General features: G+C 44.7%; 1 non-coding gene across 1 annotated transcript; it reads left to right on the top strand.

The window, feature by feature from the left end:
* The first annotated feature begins 232 nt into the window (after positions 1 to 232).
* Positions 233 to 340, top strand: LOC142423541 (U6 spliceosomal RNA). Its single transcript, XR_012779171.1, has one exon. It is a non-coding gene; the product is annotated as a U6 spliceosomal RNA (small nuclear RNA).
* The last annotated feature ends 6,359 nt before the right edge of the window (positions 341 to 6,699 follow it).

Genomic DNA, 6,699 nt, shown 5'->3' with positions numbered 1-6,699 from the left:
AGGGCAAGATATGACAAAATAATAATTTATAAATTATCAAGGGTTTGTGAGGGAGGGTGGAGTGGGGAGGGAGGGGAAAATGAGGACCTGATGCCAGGGGCTTAAGTGGAGAGCAAATGTTTTGAGAATGATGAGGGCAATGAATGTACAAATGTGCTTTACACAATTTATATATGTATGGATTGTGATAAGTTGTATGAATCCCTAATAAAATGATTAAAAAACATTTATAGTGCTTGCTTCGGCGGCACATATACTAAAATTGGAACCATACAAAGAAGATTAGCATGGGCCCCTGTGCAAAGATGACACGCAAATTCGTGAAGTGTTCCATATTTTTAGGGTGGAAGCATAGATAGTTGGGGGAGGGCACACAACACCCATGGAGGTACATGAGAGTCCAACATAAAGAAGGGGAAGGGGGGCAGGCGGAGGGTGGGGAGAAACTGAGTTGATGACATGGGGCAGGGGGGGGCAGAGCACTAATCCACCCAGTGGGAGAGTATTGGTTGTGTTCCCACAGAACTGGAATGTGCATAGGGACCCCACCATGATGGAGGGCAACGTAAGGCCTGGTGGAATCCACAAAAAAGACTGGACCACATGCCTGGTCCCAACCAAAATCAGCCCGACCCCCACCATGGAAGGCAGTGTCACAGAAAATGAAAATAGATCATCTGGTGTGGGAAAGGAACTGACCTACCACACCCAGAAGGAAGCTGAAGCAAATGAAGGGGGAGGAAGGGAGTGGTGGACACCAGGGCCTGCCAAGCTCAGAGGACGATAGCCCGGCTTGGAGGGCCCAATGCACAGAGAGGACCATATGGCCGGCCCCAGTGAGAGATGTGACATCTTGCACTGACACATGGCCCTACACAGGACAGCACCGGAGAGACACGGTGTGGGATGTGTGACCGAGCTGACTCTACCACACTGAGGAAAAACACCGCGGGCATGCAATTGAGCAGCAGGGAAGCAGAGCAAGGAGGTCCTGAGGGAGTATAAAGGATGGACTTTGGGGCCAGGATGTGGCACCCCATCAGACTCCTCCGGGAAACACTCCTAAAGGTCAACAAACAGACCTCTAACTATTAACAGGCTTTTCTTTGTTTCTTCCTATTTATTTATTTGTTTGTTTGTTTATCTTTTTTCTCTTCTTTTAGACTTTGTATGTCAGTGGCTTTTTTGTTTATTAGTTTGACGGTGTTGCTGCAGTCATCATGTTTTTATGTGCCACTTTGTTTGGTGCTGTTGAGGCCATCCACAATTTTATGCGCATATTATTATCTCTGCAGGTCTATCTAGATAAGATAGGTCAAATAAACAATGTGGAGAAGAAACAATGGGACCAAAGGTGGGGGTGGGGACATGGGAGAGTGGGAGGTGGGAGAAGGGAGGAGGTGTTGGCCAACCCAGGGATAAGGGAACAACAAGTGGTTCAAAACCAGTGGAGGGAGGGGATGGGAGGACTGGTAGGGAGTGACCAAGGGCAATATACCGGAGAGGAATAACAGAAAACAGAATGAAGGCTGAACATGGTAGTGGGACAGGAAGAAAGCGTAAGGAAATAGATGAAAGCACAGACATGTAGATATGTAACTATATTTATGATTATGGGGAAATAGATCTATGTGCATATATTTGTAGGTTTAGTAGTAAGTAGCAGGTGGACATTGGGTCTCCTGACATGCATTCCCTTAATACAAGAGCATTTTGCTCAGCTAAGCGGTCATTCCATGATACCACCTTCCCGACATGATCGCTCAAGACAAACATGTACATAAGCAAATGTGGTGAAGAAAACTGATGGTGCCCGGCTATCAAAAGATATAGCATCTGGGGTCTTAAAAGCTTGAAGGTAAGCAAGCGGCCGTCTAGCTCAGAAGCAATAAAGCCCACATGGCAGAAGCACACCAGCATGCGTGATCATGAAGGGCCGAGGGGGCCAGGTATCAAACACCAAAGGGGGGGTGGATAATATCATTGTGAATGAGGGGAGTATGTGATGGGGACCCAATGCCCATCTGTAGACAACTGGACATCCCTTTCAGAGGGGTAGTGGGGAGGAGATGAGTCACTCAGGGTGTAGTGTAACATTGATGAAACTCACAACCTTCTCTACTTCTTAAACGCCCCCCCCCCACTATCATGATCCCAATTCTACCTTGCAAACCTGATTAGATCAGAGTATGTACAATGGTGCAAAAGGGAACTGGAAACACAGGGAATCCAGGGTAGATGAACCCCTCAGGACCAGTGGTGAGAGTGGCGATACTGGGAGAGAAGAGGGATGAAGGTGTAGAAAGGGGGAGCTGATTACAGGATCTACATATAACCTCCTCCCTGGGGGATGGACAACAGAAAGTGGGTGAAGGGAGATGCCAAGCAGTGTAAGATATGATAAAATAATAATTTATAAATTATCAAGGGTTCATGAGGGAGGGGGGAGTGAGGAGGGAAGTGGGAGGGGAGAGAAAAATGAGGAGCTGATTCCAGGAACCCAAGTGGAAAGTGATTATTTTGAGAATGATGAGGACAATGAATGCATAAGTGTGCTTTACACAACTGATGTATGTGTGGATTGTGATAAGAGTTGTATGAGTCCCAATAAAACGATTAAAAAGAGCAAGAAAAAACATTTATATAATTGCAATGCTATTTATTTAAAAATGTTCATATCTATCACAGTGCTGTACAAATCTTAAACAATTAAATATTGAGTAGATTTACCTTAATAATGTGCCCATTTTGACTTGCACTTTCCTCTGATACATTGAAGGCTTAGGTGTTTTATTTGATCAACATTCTATAACGGAGAGTATAAGGAGTGAGGAATGGATTTAAGGAGAATTTAGATAGTACTTTAGTTGTGCAAATGATTAAGCTCTGCTACTAACCAAACCCCGTTGTCTGTTGTTGGAAACTACCAGCCACTCCTCAGGACAAAGATGGGCTTTTCGATCCCTGTAAAGAGGTAGAGTCTTGCATAGTCTCAGGGGGCATTTCTAGCCTCTCCTATAAACTCATGAGTCAGTATTGACTCAGTGGCAATGAGTTTTGTTTTCCATTTTGCTAACCCATGGTTGGTGGTTTAAATCCAGAGAGTGACTCCTAGGAAGACAGGTCCAGCAATGTACTTTTGAAAGGTTACAGCCTTGAAAATTCTGTGGAGCAACTCTCCTTGGCACCTATGGGGTTACCATAAATTGGAGTTGACTTTTTGGCAACTGAGTTAGTTAGTTTATTGTGCCAACCTGGCCAATAAACACATGTGGGGTTAATTGAAGAGTGGAGAGATAAATGGCTCAGTGAGTCTCTCCTTTCGAGTTCTCAGGTCTCTTGCTTTCTGATGGTCAGACCAGGGTGCAGCTGCCTTAGCGAGTTCCCTGCTTCAGCTGGCAAGGCTCACTTCCTGAAAGACATCCCCAAGGAGAAGCCACATAGACCTACCCTGATGCAGCCCTGGGTGCTGGAGCAGCCGTGTGGAGACCCTTGCCAGCACTGAGATGCTTACATGTTCAGTGACTCGGCTTTCCCTCTGCAGTCAGCATCATTGTGTCTGTTTTGTGAGACAGAGGAGGACTTTGTGGATTGGTGTTGGACATATGGGTTAAGGGCTAATATTGGACTTGTGGGCTTGGGTAGCACTGGGTTGGAATGTTTTCTTGATGCACACTTAACCTTTATATAAAACTCTCTCTTATACCTATGAGTTTCTGTAGATTTGTTTCTCTAATGTACCCAGAAGAACACAGCAACTAACAGCAATGACAAGTTCAGCTGACCTGAGTGATTGAGAGGAATTCAGAACAACCTTCCATTTTTTCCCAGTAAATGTTACTGCCACAGGCTGAGATAGAAGACAGTGGAGGAAAAGAAGATCTAGAGGTGAAAATGGTGGCTTTGGTTATCTGTGGGAATCCAGGGAAAGGCATGTAGCACTCACAGACATGCACACACATGCATAATTATGCACACATGTATAAATATATACACACATGCATACATTAGAGGCTTAACATTTGTTTATGGGGAATATTCCATTGTATTTTAATGAAATTATTATAAGAAAATTCCATTAATTGTTAATGGAATCTTTGCATAAACTCCTTGAAGTTCTTTATATATATTTGCACAAATACAGTTAAACAGATACATAAGGAGTCAGCTGATGGCATCAAGAGTTAATGTGCCTGGCCTGTGTGGTCATGCGGTGTCGATGGAATCAGGTATTTTTTTTTAATCTTTTTATTGGGGCTCATAAGGCTCTTATCACAATCTGTGCATACATCAAATGAGCAAAGCACACTTATACATTCGTTGCACTCATCACTCTCATAATTCACCTTCCACTTGGGTTCCCGGAATCAGCTCGGTTTCCCTTTTTTTCCCCCATCCCCCTCCCTCCCCGATCCCACCCCTGGTCCCTTGATAGTTTATAAATAATTATTATATCTTATCTTACACTCCCCGGCGTCTCCCCTCACCCGCCTCCCCCTTGACAATCTCCCAGAGAGGAGGTTACACATAGATCTCCGAGATCGGTTCTCCCTTTCTACATGCCCTTCCCTCCTGGTGTCGCCTCTCCCACCGCTGGTGTTGAAGGGTTCGTCTGTCCTAGATTCCCTGTGCCTCCAGATCCCCACTGCACCGCTGTACATCCTCTGGTACAACCAGGTCCGCAAGGCAAGGTAGGATTGGGGTCATGAAGATTGGGAGGGGAGGAAGCGTTCAGGAACTAGAGGAAGGTTTTGAGTTTCATTGTTGCTACACTGAACCCTGTGTGGCCCATCTCCTCCTCACTACCCCTCTGGAAGGGGTGTTCAGCTCTCTACAGGTGGGTATTGGGTCCCCATCATGCACTCCCCCTCTTTCACGGTGATGTGATTCTCACCACCACCCCACCTTTGATGTTGGAGACCTGGTCTCCTCTGTCCTTCACGGTCACCTATGTTGGTGTGCTGCTTCCGTGTGGGTTCTTTTTTATTGGTCTGAGTATCTGTCATTATACCAGCACCATGTGGTTTTCACCACTGGGGCTGTATAGTATGTGCTAAAGTCATGTAAAGCAAGCCCTCCCACTGTGACCTTCTTCTTGAGGAGTTCTCTGATAATTCTGGGCTTCTTCTCTCTCCATATGAAGTTGGTTATCAGTTTTTCCCTTTCTTTGAAGAAAGATGAGGATAATTGTATTGGGATAGAATTAAACTTATACAGTGCCTTCAGGTTTTCCAATCCACAAGGGATACTCTTCCATTTGTTGAGGTCAGTCTTGGTTTCTTTTAATTGTGTTCTGTAGTTTTCCTCATATACATATTTTATTCTTTTAGTCAGTTATATCCATAGATATTTCAATTTGTGCTTGGCTGTTGTGAAGGCTACCACCTTTTTATCTCCTCTTCTGTGGTCTTATCCGATGTGTCTAACAGTCCGATGGACTTCTGTTTGTTGATCTTGTATCCTGCCACTCTGCCAAACTCCTCTAGACTTCATTTCTTTGATCACTTTTGTTCACTCACCAACATTCTCAATTATCATATAACAAAACTTCTTGACCCTAATACAACATTCCCTTCTTTTGGGGGTGAGGGATTGTATTAGTCTGGGTAAACTAAGGAAACAAATCCACAGAAACTCATATGTATAAGAGAGAGTTTTATATAAAGGGTAAGAGTACATTAAGAAAGCATCCCAACCAAGTGTTGTCCAAACCCATAATTCCAACACTAGTCCATATGTCCAGCATAAATCTATAAAGTCCTCCTCAATCTCACAAAACACACACAATGATGCCAGCTGCAGGAGGAAAGTGAATCAGTGAGCTTGTAATCATCTCAGAGCTGGCAGGGGTCTCCACACGGCAGCTCCAGCACCCACAGCTGCATCGGGGTAGGTCCATGTGGCTTCTCCTCAGGGGTGTCTTGCAGGCAGTGAGCCTTGCTAGCTGAAACAGGGAACTGGCTAAGGCAACTGCACTGACCATCAGAAAGCAAGAGACCTGAGAACTCAAAAGGCGAGGTTGACCAAGCCATTTATCTCTCCACCCTTTAGTTAATCCCACGTGCGTTTATAGGCCAGGTTGGCACAATAAACCTTAACTATCGCAGGGACTCAAAAGGGCATAATAACTACCTATTACACTTATCTGTGGTTCCTGGAGAGCAGCCAGACAGTGGGAGTCAGGAATAAAGAAGGGCAGGAATGGTAGGGTCCCAGGAGACTGTCAGTTAACAATGTGTATTTGAAACCAACTGATTTTTGGGGTGTCTATGAAAAAATCATGATAGGGTCAAGATAATTGGCTGGTAAAATCTTATAGTGCAAAAAGAGAAAGCAATTGGCAGGCCTCTAATAAGACATATCCAGGAAACCCTCTGTGGATTCCACACTTGCCAACATCTGAAACATGGAGAGTCATGACAGGTTGCTCACAGAACAGCAATAAAAAGGATTGAGCCTCTAGGGAGACTGATAGATGGCAAAAGCTTGACGAGCTCAATATATATACTTTTGTGGCTCCGCAGAGCAAGTGAGAGAAGGGGAAGATGGTGGGCTCTCTGCAGAAGACCAGGTGAGTGAGCTTGGTAAAACCTGACATAGGATTTGAAGGGAGGGAGATGAAACTAGGAAATAAGTAAAGGGAATCTGGGGGAAGGGAGTGAAAACAGAAAAAAAGAGAAGGAATTTTGGAGGGGAAGC

This window comes from Tenrec ecaudatus, chromosome 12, assembly GCF_050624435.1.
Source record: "Tenrec ecaudatus isolate mTenEca1 chromosome 12, mTenEca1.hap1, whole genome shotgun sequence".
Lineage (NCBI taxonomy): Eukaryota > Metazoa > Chordata > Mammalia > Afrosoricida > Tenrecidae > Tenrec > Tenrec ecaudatus.
The sequence above is the reverse complement of the archived record's forward strand: the minus strand, read 5'-3'. Positions and strand labels throughout refer to the sequence as shown.